Source organism: Chiroxiphia lanceolata, chromosome 1 (genome assembly GCF_009829145.1).
Source record: "Chiroxiphia lanceolata isolate bChiLan1 chromosome 1, bChiLan1.pri, whole genome shotgun sequence".
Classification (NCBI taxonomy): domain Eukaryota; kingdom Metazoa; phylum Chordata; class Aves; order Passeriformes; family Pipridae; genus Chiroxiphia; species Chiroxiphia lanceolata.
In genome coordinates, this window is record NC_045637.1 from 1,133,594 (window position 1) to 1,146,792 (window position 13,199).

Genomic DNA, 13,199 nt, shown 5'->3' on the forward strand with positions numbered 1-13,199 from the left:
GTGCCCGGTGTCCTGGGTGCTGTGCCGGGTGCTGTGCCCGGTGTTGTGCCTGGTGTCCTGCGGGTGCTGTGCCCAGTGTCCTGCGGGTGCTGTGCCGGCTGCCAGGAGTAAAACTTGCAGGTTGAGACAAGACCAGGTCAATAAAAGAATAAAGCAGGATAATGATGCTAACGACCATCATCATCATCATCATCGTTGTCATTGTCACCTTCGGAAATAAAAAAGGAAGATAAACCTCGAGAGAAACAAGAGGTGCCCATCGAGCCCTGAAAGTGCCAGAGCTGCCCGCCAGCCCCGTGCTCTGCGAGGATCCATGTCCTCTGTGTCCCACCATCCCAACACCCCTCTGCCCATCCATCCCTCTGTCCCACCATCCCAACATCCCTCTGTCCCAACATCCCTCTGTCCCATCATCCCTCTGCCCCACCATCCCAAAATCCCTTTGTCCCTGTCCTTCTGTCTCTCCATCCCAACATCCCTCTGCCCAACCATCCCTCCATCCCACCATCCCAATATCCCTCTGCCCGTCTATCCCTCTGTCCCACCATCCCAAAATCCCTTTGTCCCTCTATCCCTCTGTCCCTCCATCCCAACATCCCTCTGTCCCTCCATCCCAACACCCCTCTGCCCGTCTATCCCTCTGTCCCACCATCCCTCCATCCCAACATCCCTCTGTCCCTCCATCCCAACACCCCTCTGCCCCTCTATCCCTCTGTCCCACCATCCCAAAATCCCTTTGTCCCTCTGTCCCACCATCCCTCCATCCCAATATCCCTCTGCCCCTCTATCCCTCTGTCCCACCATCCCAAAATCCCTCTGTCCCTCTGCCCCTCCATCCCTCTGTCCCACCATCCCAACACCCCTCTGTCCCTCGGTCCCTCTGCCCCTCCATCCTCCCACCTCCCCCACGTCCCTCCATGTTTTCCACGTATTCCCACCCCTCCACCTTCTCCATCCCCCCTCTCCCCCACGTCCCCCCCAACCCCTCCTCCATCCACGTTCCCCAAATCCCACCACGTCCCCCCCAATCCCTCCTCCATCCACATTCCCCAAATCCCACCATGTCCCCTCCAAACTCCTCCTTCATCCACGTTCCCCAAATCCCACCATCCTCTCTGTGTCCTTCCTCCTCCCCCCTGTCCGGGGCAAGGTCCAGGTGTCCAGGGGGGACCCAAGTGTCCAGGGGGGGTCACACAGATGTCCGGGGGGGGTCACACAGATGTCCAGGGGGGACCCAGGTGTCCGGGGGGAGTCACACGGATGTCCAGGGGGATACTTGGGTGTCCAGGGGGGATCCAAGTGTCCAGGGGGGACCCAAGTGTCCAGGGGGGGTCACACAGATGTCCAGGGGGTACCCAAGTGTCCGGGGGGGGGGTCACACAGATGTCATGGGGGGACCCAAGTGTCCGGGGGGGGATCACACAGATGTCCAGGGGGATACTCGGGTGTCCAGGGGGTGGGGGACAGGTCCCAGATGTCCCAGGGGGGTCCCGGGTGTCTGGGGGACACAGAAGTGTCCTGGGGAGACAGGGACACGGGGGGGGGGGGTGAACTCAGGAGTCCGTGGGAGTCCCGGGTGTCCAGGGGGAAGGGACGCAGGAATCCAGGGAAGGACACGGATGTCATGGGGGAAACCATCCAGGGCGGATCCAAGTGTTCCGGGGGGGATTCAGGTGTCTGGGGGGGCGGACTGAGGTGTTGGGGGGACACACAAGTGTCCAGGGGGGATTCAGGTGTCCGGGGGGGCTCAGGAGTCTTGAGGGGGACACCCAGGTGTTGGGGGACGCCCCAGGTGCCTGAGGGGGGGGGACACCCACATGCCCGGGGGTGCCCCGGGGGTCGAGGGGGGGACACAGGACTCAGGATTTCGGGAGAGGGGAACACACAAGTGTCCAGGGAGGGGATTCAGGTGTCCGGGGGGGCTCAGGAGTCTTGAGGGGGACACCCAGGTGTTGGGGGACGCCCCCGGTGCCTGAGGGGGGGGGGACACCCACACACCCGGGGGTGCCCCAGGGGTCGGGGAGGGGGGACTCAGGATTTCGGGAGAGGGGAACACACAAGTGTCCGGGGAGGGGATCCAGGTGTTCGGGGGGACTCAGGAGTCTTGAGGGGGACACCCAGGTGTTGGGGGACGCCCCAGGTGCCTGAGGGGGGGGGACACCCACATGCCCGGGGGTGCCCCGGGGGTCGAGGAGGGGGGACACGGGGCTCAGGATTTCGGGAGAGGGGAACACACAAGTGTCCAGGGGGGATTCAGGCGTCCGGGGGGCACTCAGATTTGGGGGGCTCCGGGGTGTCCGGGGGAGGAAGGGGGGGGGGACACAAGCACCCTGAGGGTCCCTATGGGGCGCAGGGACCTCCGTGGGGCCCAAGGAGGGGGTGGGGACGCCCCCCCCCCCCGCCCGCAGGAATGTGACACCTCGCGGGGACACTTTGTCGCCTCCGCGATGACAAAGTGGGCGCCGTGTTCGGGGACAGCTGCCAGACCCCCCCCCCGACACCCCCCCGGGCCCCCCGACCCACGGCGGCCCCGCGGCGCCGCGAGAAGGGGGCGAGATAACGGGGGGCCCCCCCCACGTCCCGATATAGCGCTGACAGGGACGGGCTGTCACCACCCCCCGGTGGCGGGACATTGGCCAGGGACCCCCCCGGTCCTGCCCCAAGGAGGGACCCCCCCCGTCCCTGCCCCACAGACACCAGCGAATAAGGGACCCCTCTGTCCCTGTCCCACAGACACCCCACAAAAGGGGACCCCCCCCACCCCACAGACACCCTACAAAAGAGGATCCCCCGTCCTTGCCCCACAGACACCTGCGAATAAGGGACCCCCCTGTCCCACAGACACCCCCCAAATGGGGACCCCCATCCCCGCCCCACAGACACCCCCCAAATGGGGACCCCCCCTCACCACAGACACCCCCCAAAAGAGGATCCCCCGTCCCTGCCCCACAGACACCTGCGAATAAGGGACCCCTCTGCCCCTGCCCCACAGACACCCCCCAAATGGGGACCCCCCACCCCACAGACACCCTACAAAAGAGGATCCCCCGTTCCTGCCCCATAGACACCCCCCAAATGAGGACCACTGTCCCCGCCCCACAGACACCTGCGAATAAGTGACCCTTCTGTCCCTGTCCCACAGACACCCCACAAAAGGGGACCCCCGACCCCACAGACACCCTACAAAAGAGGACCCCCCGTCCCTGCCCCACAGACACCTGCGAATAAGGGACCCCCCTGTCCCTGTCCCACAGACACCCCCCAAATGGGGACCCCCCACCCCACAGACACCCTACAAAAGAGGATCCCCCGTTCCTGCCCCATAGACACCCCCCAAATGGGGACCACTGTCCCCGCCCCACAGACACCTGCGAATAAGGGACCCCTCTGTCCCTGTCCCACAGACACCCCCCAAATGGGGACCGCTGTCCCTGTCCCACAGACACCCCCCAAACAGGGACCCCCGCCCCACAGGCACCCCACAAAAGAGGATCCCCCGTTCCTGCCCCACAGACACCCCCCAAATGGGGACCGCTGTCCCCACCCCACAGACACCTCCCAAAAGGGGACCCCCCTGCCCCACAGACACCCTACTAAAGAGGATCCCCCGTCCTTGCCCCACAGACACCTGCGAATAAGGGACCCCCCTGTCCCACAGACACCCCCCAAATGGGGACCCCCATCCCCGCCCCACAGACACCCCCCAAATGGGGACCCCCCCTCACCACAGACACCCCCCAAAAGAGGATCCCCCGTCCCTACCCCACAGACACCTGCGAATAAGGGACCCCTCTGTCCCTGCCCCACACACACCCCGCAAATGGGGACCCCCCCGCACCACAGACACTCCCCAAAAGAGGACCACTGTCCCCGCCCCACAGACACCCCCTAAAAGGGGACCCCCCCGTCCCTGCCCCACAGACACCAGCGAATAAGTGACCCCTCTGTCCCTGCCCCACAGACACCCCCCAAACGGGGACCCTCCGCCCCGCAGACACCCCCCAAAAAGAGGACCCCCCGTCGCTGCCCCATAGACACCCCCCAAATGAGGACCACTGCCCCCGCCCCACAGACACCCCACAAAAGAGGATCCCCCGTCCGTGCCCCACAGACACCCGCGATTAAGGGACCACTCTGTCCCTGCCCCACAGACACCCCCCAAATGGGGACCCCCATCCCCGCCCCACAGACACCCCCCTGGATCCCCCCCCAGGGGCCCCAGATCGCGCTGTGGGGTGAATGTGGGGGTCTCCTGGACCCCTCGGTCTCGGATTGATGCCATGGGGGTGGGGAAAGGGGGGGGGGGTTGGTCCCTCCCCCTCCCTTATCAGCCCCCTCCCCACTCTGGAATGCCCCTGCCCCGCTCCGCCCTATAAAGGCTGAGGGGCTGCGGGGCCATCAAAGGTGCTGCTGTGGGGCAGAGAGAGACGGTGGGGGGCACAGGGGGGCTATGGGGGGCACGGGGGGTTATGGGGGTACAGGGTGGACTATGGGGTGCACAGGGGAGCTATGGGGTACACAGAGGGGCTACAGGGTGCACAGGGGAGCTACGGGGGGGCACAGGGGGGTTATGGGGTGCACAGGGGGGCTATGGGTGCACAGGGGGGCTATGGGGGTACCGGGTGGACTATGGGGTTCACATGGGGGCTATGGGGTGCACAGAGTGGACTATGGGGTGCACAGGGGGGCTATGGAGGTACGGGGTGGACTATGGGGTTCACAGGGGGGCTATGGGGTGCACAGGGGGGCTATGGGGTGTACAGGGGGGCTTTGGGGGGCACAGGGTAGCCGTGGGGTGCGCAGGGTTTCGGGGGGGGCACATGGGAGCTATGGGGATACAGGGTGGACTATGGGGTGCCCAGGGGGGCTGCGGGGTGCCCAGGGGGGCTATGGGGTGCACAGGAGGGCTATGGGGGTACAGGGTGGACTATGGGGTGCACAGGGGAGCTATGGGGTGCACAGGGGGGCTATCGGGGGCACAGGGTAGCCATGGGGTCTGTGGGGCACCCAGGGGGTCTCTGGGATCCGTGGGAAGGTTATGGGGGGTCTGTGGGGTGCACGGCGATCTGTGGGGCACAGGGGCCTGCGGGGTACAAGCCCTCACCCTCCCCGTGCCCCCCCCCCCCAGATCCCTCCATCCAACCCACCGGACCTACAGAGCGCAGGTAAGGGCGGGGCCGGGGGGGTCGCTGGGGGGGTCTGGGCACGGCCGTGGGGGTCCGCTGAGGGGTTTCAGTGGGTCCGTGGGGCCGTGGTTGGGGGTCTGACCCCCTCCATCACCCTCCCCCCCGAGGTGACGGCGATCCCCGCGCTGGTGGCACTTGGGGGGGGAGGGGGGTCCTTCCGTGGCTCCGGTGGTCCGGCCGCGGGGGGGGGGGGGGGGGCTTTGAGGGTCTCCAGGGGGTCCTCGGGGCTCTGGCCAGGGGTCTGTCCCCTTCCCCAGCTCCCCCCGTGACCACTGGCCACCCCCCCACCCCGACGCGGTGCTGGGGGGTCCGTGGAGTGGGTCCATGGGGGGGCTGTGGGGGGGGGTCCAATTCCCCCCCGGTGACTGTGTCCCCCCTCCCCAAATGGCAGACGCCGTTCTGGCGGTTCTGGGGGGTCCATCCCCCTACTCCCACCCCCCAAATGTCAGGTACCGTTCTGGTGGCTCTGGGGGTCCATCCATGACCATGGGGGTCCATGGGGGGATCAATCCCCCTGCCCACTCCCCCCCCAGTGACTATCTCCCCCCCCCCAAATGTCAGACGCCGTTCTGGAGGTTCTGGGGGGTCCATCCATGACCATGGGGGTCCATGGGGGAATCCATCCCCTTGCCCGCTCCCCCCAGTGACTGTCCCCCCATCCCCAAATGTCAGACGCCGTTCTGGCGGCTCTGGGGGTTCCATCCATGACCATGGGGGTCCATCCCTTTCCCCGGCCCCCCCCAGTGACTGTGTGTCCCCCCTCCCCAAATGTCAGACGCCGTTCTGGCGGCTCTGGGGGGTCCATCCATGACCATGGGGGTCCATCCCCCTACTTCCCCCCCCCCCCAAATGGCAGACGCCGTTCTGGCGGCTCTGGGGGGTCCACCCATGACCCTGGGGGTCCATCCCCTTGCCCACCCGCCCCCCCCAAGTGACTATTCCCCCCCCCTCCCCAGATGGCGGACGCGGTGCTGGCGGCTCTGGGGGCGGCGGCCCCGTTCCTGCGGCCGGGCGAGCGCGAGCGGCTGGCGGCGACCACCCGGCCCTTCGACCCCCGCGCCGAGTGCTTCGTGCCCCACCCGGCCCACGAGTTCGTGAAGGGCCGGGTGGTCGAGAGGCAGGGGGGCAGCGTCAGCGTGGAGACCGAGCTGGGAGAGGTGACCCGGGAGGGGGGGTCTCTGGGGAGACTTTGGGGCCATGTGCAGCCTGGGGGGGGCGGGGGGGCTCTATGGGGCACCTGGAACTTGGGGGGCTTCTCCACGGACTTGGGGCCGTCTATGGGGGGGGAATGCAGAGGGGGGAGCTATGGGGCACCTGGAACAGCCTTGGGGGGGCTTCTGAGGGTCTATGGGGCACCTGGAACAGCCTGGGGGGCATCAGGAACCTTGGGGGGGCTTCTGAGGGTCTATGGGGCATCTGGAACTTGGGGGGCTTCTCCATGGACTTGGGACCATCTATGGGGGGGAGGGACTTGAGGGGGATCTATGGAGCACCTGGAACAGCCTGGGGGGCACCAGAAGCTTTGGGGGGCTACTGGGAGGGCTCTATGGGGCACCTGGAACTTGGGGGGCTTCTCCACGGACTTGGGGCCATGTGCAGCCTGGGGGGAGTACTGGGGGGGGGCTCTATGGGGCACCTGGAACAACCTGGGGACCACCAGGAGCCTGGAGGGGGGGGACTACTGGGGGAGGCTCCGTGGGCCACCTGGAACCTGGAGGGCTTCTCAGGCCCCCTTTGGGCCACCCAGACCCCAAAATGTGCCGTCCCTGGACCCCCCCCAGACCCCAAAATGTCCCATCCCTGGACTCCTTGGGCACCCCAGAGAGAGGACGAGGGGGCTCGGGGGGTGTCACGGGGGGGGCTCTCAGTTATGGGGCGGGGGGGAGAGGGGGGTGTCACCGTCCGCACTGAGAGAGGTGGCACTTTGGGGTCCCAGGGGGCTCGGGGGGGAGTCACGGGGTCCTCGGGGTTATGGGGTGTTCGGGGGGGGGCCGGGAGGGGTTGTCACAGGGGGCTCGTGGTGGGGCAGCAACGGGGAGGGGGGGGGGACACACGTCACTGCGGGGACTGAGCTGGGAGGGGGGACACGGGGGTCACAGGGGGCTCGGGGGTCACGGGGGTCTCGGGGTCACGGGGGGGGGGGGGTACGAGGCGGAGCGGGGAGAACCCAAAACACGTCACCACGGAGACCGACTTCGGACGGGGGGGGGGGGGGGGGGGGGGAGGACACGGAGGGGGAGGAGGCTCAGGGGTCCCCCGGGGGGGCATCGCGGCGGGTTTGGGGGGGGTTCCCCAACCCGCGGGTGACCCGCCCCGTGCCCCCCCCCCCCCCCCCAGACGGTGACGGTGAAAGAGGCCGACGTGCACCAGCAGAACCCCCCCAAGTTCGACAAGATCGAGGACATGGCCATGCTGACCTTCCTGCACGAGCCCGCCGTGCTCTTCAACCTCAAGGAGCGCTACGCGGCCTGGATGATCTACGTGAGACCCCCCGGGCACGGGGGGGGGGGGACCCTCGGAAATGGGGGGGGGGGGACCCTGCCCCAAGGGTCTGGGGGGGCCGGAACCTGCGGGGGGCCTCTGGGGGGGTCCTTGGGGCACCTGGAACTGTCTGTGGGGCACCTGGAGCCTTGGGGGGGGGCTTCTCCACGGACTTGGGGCCATCTGTGGGGGGGGACTTTGGGGGGATCTGTGGGGTACCTGGAAGAGCTTGGGGGGCACCAGGAACCTCGAGGGGGCTTCTGAGGGTCTTTGGGGCACCTGGAACTGTCTGTGGGGCACCTGGAGCCTTGAGGGGCTACTGGGGGTCTATGGGGCACCTGGAGCCTGGGGGGCTTCTCCACGGACTTCAGGCTGTCTATGGGGGTGGGCTATGGGGTACCTGGAACAGCCTGGGGGGCACCTGGAGCCTTGGGGGGGCTTCTGAGGGTCTATGGGGCACCTGGAACTTGGAGGGCTTCTCTACAGTCGGGGCCATCTATGGGGGGGACTTGGGAGGGTCTATGGGGCACCTGGAACAACCTGGGGGGCACCAGGAGCCTGGGGGGGTTTCTGAGGGTCTATTGGGCACCTGGAACTTGGGGGGCTTCTCCATGGACTTGGGGCTGTCTATGGAGAGGGGGGACCTGGGGGGCGGGCTATGGGGTACCTGGAACAGCCTGGGGGGCACCAGGAACCTCGAGGGGGCTGCTGAGGGTCTTTGGGGCACCTGGAACTGTCTGGGGGGCACCTGGAGCCTTGGGGGGCTACTGGGGGTCTCTATGAGGCACCTGGAACTTGGGGGGCGTCTCTACAGTCGGGGCCATCTATGGGGGGGACTTGGGGGGGATCTGTGGGGCATCTCGAACAGCCTGGGGGGCACCAGGAGCCTTTGGGGGGGCTTCTGAGGATCTATGGGGCTTCTGGAGCCTGGGGGGCTTCTCCACGGACTTGGGGCCATCTGTGGGGGGGTACTTTGGGGGGATCTGTGGGGTGCCTGGAAGAGCTTGGGGGGTACCAGGAACCTCGGGGGGGCTTCTGAGGGTCTTTGGGGCACCTGGAACTGTCTGTGGGGCACCTGGAGCCTTGAGGGGCTACTGGGGGTCTTTGGGGCACCTGGAACAGCCTGGGGGGCATCAGGAACCTTGGGGGGGCTTCTGAGGGTCTATGGGGCACCTGGAACTTGGGGGGCTTCTCCATGGACTTGGGACTATCTATGGGGTGGGGACTTGGGGGGGTCTATGGAGCACCTGGAACAGCTTGGGGGGCATCAGGAACCTCGAGGGGGCTTCTGAGGGTCTTTGGGGCATCTGGATCTGTCTGTGGGGCACCTGGAGCCTTGGGGGGCTACTGGGGGTCTATGGGGCACCTGGAACTTGGGAGGCTTCTCCACAGACTTGGGGCCATCTATGGGGGCGGGCTATGGGGTACCTGGAACAGCCTGGGGGGCACCAGGAACCTTGGGGGGGCTTCTGAGGGTCTATGGGGCACCTGGAACTTGGAGGGCTTCTCTACAGTCGGGGCCATCTATGGGGGGACTTGGGAGGGTCTATGGGGCACCTGGAACAACCTGGGGGGCACCAGGAGCCTGGGGGGGTTTCTGAGGGTCTATTGGGCACCTGGAACTTGGGGGGCTTCTCCATGGACTTGGGGCTGTCTATGGAGAGGGGGACCTGGGGGGCGGGCTATGGGGTACCTGGAACAGCCTGGGGGGCACCAGGAACCTCGAGGGGGCTGCTGAGGGTCTTTGGGGCACCTGGAACTGTCTGTGGGGCACCAGGAGCCTTGGGGGGCTACTGGGGGGCTCTATGGGGCACCTGGAACTTGGGGGCTTCTCTACAGTCGGGGCCATCTATGGGGGGGACTTGGGGGGGTCTATGGGGCATCTCGAACAGCCTGGGGGGCACCAGGAACCTCGAGGGGGCTTCTGAGGGTCTTTGGGGCACCTGGAACAGTCTGTGGGGCACCTGGAGCCTTGGGGGGGCTACTGGGGGTCTCTATGAGGCACCTGGAACTTGGGGGGCGTCTCTACAGTCGGGGCCATCTATGGGGGGGACTTGGGGGGGATCTGTGGGGCACCTGGAACAACTTGGGGGGCACCAGGAGCCTTTGAGGGGGCTTCTGAGGGTCTATTGGGCACCTGGAACTTGGGGGGCTTCTCAGGACCCCTTTGGGCCACTCATACCCCAAAATGTGCCATCCCTGGACCCCCCAGACCCCAAAATGTGCCATCCCTGGACCCCCCAGACCCCAAAATAACCCATCCCTGGACCCTTCACCCCCAAAATATCCCCATCCCTAATCCCCTCAGACCCCAAAATGTCCCATCCCTGGCCCCCTCAGCCCCCAAAATATTCCATCCCTGGATCCCCCAGACCCCAAAATGTCCCATCCCTGGATCCCCCATACCCCAAAATGTCCCATCCCTGGACCCCCCAGACCCCAAAGTGTCCCCATCCCCGATCCCCTCGGACCCCAAAATGTGCCATCCCTGGACCCCCCAGACCCCAAAATATCCCATCCCTGGACCTCCCATACCCCAAAATGTCCCATCCCTGGACCCCTCAGCCCCCAAAATATCCCCATCCCCGATCCCCTCGGACCCCCCCAGACCCATCTCCAGGCCCCCCATACCCGGGCTGTCCCCTCCTGGGGGGGGTGTCCCTCCTGTCCCTGACCCCCTGACCCTGTCCCCCCTTTTTTTCCCCCCCCCAGACCTACTCGGGGCTGTTCTGCGTCACCGTGAACCCCTACAAGTGGCTCCCGGTGTACGACCCCCAGGTGGTCGCCGCTTACCGGGGCAAGAAGCGCAACGAGGTGCCCCCCCACATCTTCTCCATCTCCGACAACGCCTACCAGTACATGCTGACAGGTGGGGACCCCCAAAAACGGCCCCCCGGGGGCTCGCCTGGGAAAGGGGAGACCCCCAAGAACCCCCCCAATGGCTCCCCCTGGGTTTGACCCGCCTCGCACGGGAGGGTGGAGAACCTCAAGATCCTCCCCCTCAACATCTCCCCACCTTGGTCCCACCTGGGAGGGTGGAGAACCCCAAAACCCCAAACACCTCCTGCTCCTCCCCTGGGAGGGGGGAGAACCCCCAAACCCCAAACACCTCCTGCTCCTCACCTGGGAGGGGGGAGAACCCCAAAACCCCAAACACCTCCTGCTCCTCACCTGGGAGGGGGGAGAACCCCAAAACCCCAAACACCTCCCCCAGCCCCACCTGGTGCTCACCTGGGGAGTTGGAGACCACCAACACCCCCACCCAAAGACCCCCAACATCTCCCCCAATGTCTTGGTCACCCCTGCTGCTCACCTGGAGGGTTGGAGACCCCCAAGACCCCCAACATCTCCCCCCAACTTGGTCCCACCCGGTGCTCACCTGGGAGGGTGGAGACCCCCAAGACCCCCAACATCTCCCCCCGTCTTGGCCCCCCTTGCTGCTCACTTGGAGGCTTGGAGACCCCCAACATCTCCCCACCTTGGTCCCACCTGGCCTGTTCCTCACCTGGGGGGGGGGGGTTTGGAGACCCCCCCAGCCCCCCCCTCACCCCTCGTCCCCTCTGTCCCCCCGCAGACCGTGAGAACCAGTCCATCCTCATCACGTGAGTCCCCGACCCCCCGGCGACCCCCAAACAACCCCGTGGCGACCCCCCCAAACAACCCCCTGGTGCCCCCCCACAACCTCCCTGTGACCCCCCACAACCCCCCGGTGACCCCCCACAACCCCCCCCATGACCCCCACAACCCCCCTGGTGACCCCCCACAACCTCCCGGTGACCCCCCACAACCCCCAGACAACCCCCTGATGACCCCCCAAACAACCCCCCAGCGACCCCCCACAACCCCCTTGTGACCCCCACAACGCCCTGGTGACCCCCCACAACCTCCAGGTGACCCCCCACAACGCCCTGGTGACCCCCCACAACCCCCTGATGACCCCCCACAACCCCCTGGTGACCCCCCACAACCCCACAGCGACCCCTCACAACCCCCTGGTGATCCCCCACAACCCCCCGGTGCCCCCCCACAACCCCCCGGCGCCCCCCCACAACCCCCCGGTGACTCCCCACACCCCCCCGGTGACCCCCCACAACCCCCCGGTGACCCCCCACAACCCCCTGGTCACCCCCCACAACCCCCCGGTGACCCCCCACAACCTCCCAGTAACCCCCCACAACCCCCCCATGACCCCCCACAACCCCCCGGCGACCCCCCACAACCCCCCCGTGACCCCCCACAACCCCCCTCATGACCCCCCACAACCCCCTGGTGACCGCCCACAACCTCCTGGTGACTCCCCACAACCCCCCGGTGACCCCCCACAACCTCCAGGTGACCCCCCACAACGCCCTGGTGACCCCCTACAACCCCCTGATGACCCCTCACTACCCCCTGATGACCCCCCACAACCCCCTGGTGACCCCTCACAACCCCACAGCGACCCCTCACAACCCCCTGCTGACTCCCCACAACCCCCCGGTGCCCACCCACAACCCCCCGGCGCCCCCCCACAACCCCCCGGTGACTCCCCACAACCCCCTGGTGACCCCTCACAACCCCCCCGTGACCCCCCAAACCACCCCCCCATGACCCCCCACAACCTCCCGGTGCCCCCCCACAACCCCCCGGTGCCCCCCCACAACCCCCCGGTGACCCCCCACACCCCCCCGGTGACCCCCCACAACCCCCCGGTGACCCCCCACAACCCCCCGATGACCCCCACAACCCCCCGGCGCCCCCCCAGAACCTCCCGGTGACCCCTCACAACCCCCCGGTGACCCCCCACAACCCCCTGGTGACCCCCCGCAGTCCCCCGGTGACCCGTCACAACGCCCCCCGTGACCCCCCACAACCCCCCGGTGACCCCCCACAACCCCCCGGCGACCCCTCACAACCCCCCGGCGACCCCTCACAACCCCCCGGTGACCCCCCACAACCCCCCCCATGACCCCCCACAACCCCCCCCGTGACCCCCCACTACCCCCCGGTGACCCCCCACAACCCCCCGGTGACCCCCCACAACCTCCCGGTGACCCCCCACACCCCCCCCGGTGACCCCCCACAACCCCCCGGTGACCCCCCACAACCTCCCGGTGACCCCCCACAACCCCCCGGTGACCCCCCACACCCCCCCGGTGACCCCCCACAACCTCCCGGTGACCCGCCACAACCCCCTGGTGACCCCCCACAACCCCCCCATGACCCCCCACAACCCCCCGGTGACCCCCCACTACCCCCCGGTGACCCCCCACAACCCCCCGATGACCCCCACAACCCCCCGGCGCCCCCCCAGAACATCCTGGTGACCCCTCACAACCCCCCGGTGACCCCCCACAACCCCCCGGTGACCCCCCACAACCCCCCACAACCCCCTGGTGACCCCCCACAACCCCCTGGTGACCCCCCACAACCCCCCCCATAACCCTTCACAACCCCCCCATGACCCCCCACAACCCCCTGATGACCCCCCACAACCCCCTGGTGACCCCCCACAACCCCCCGGTGACCCCCTCGACCCTCCCTCGGTGACGC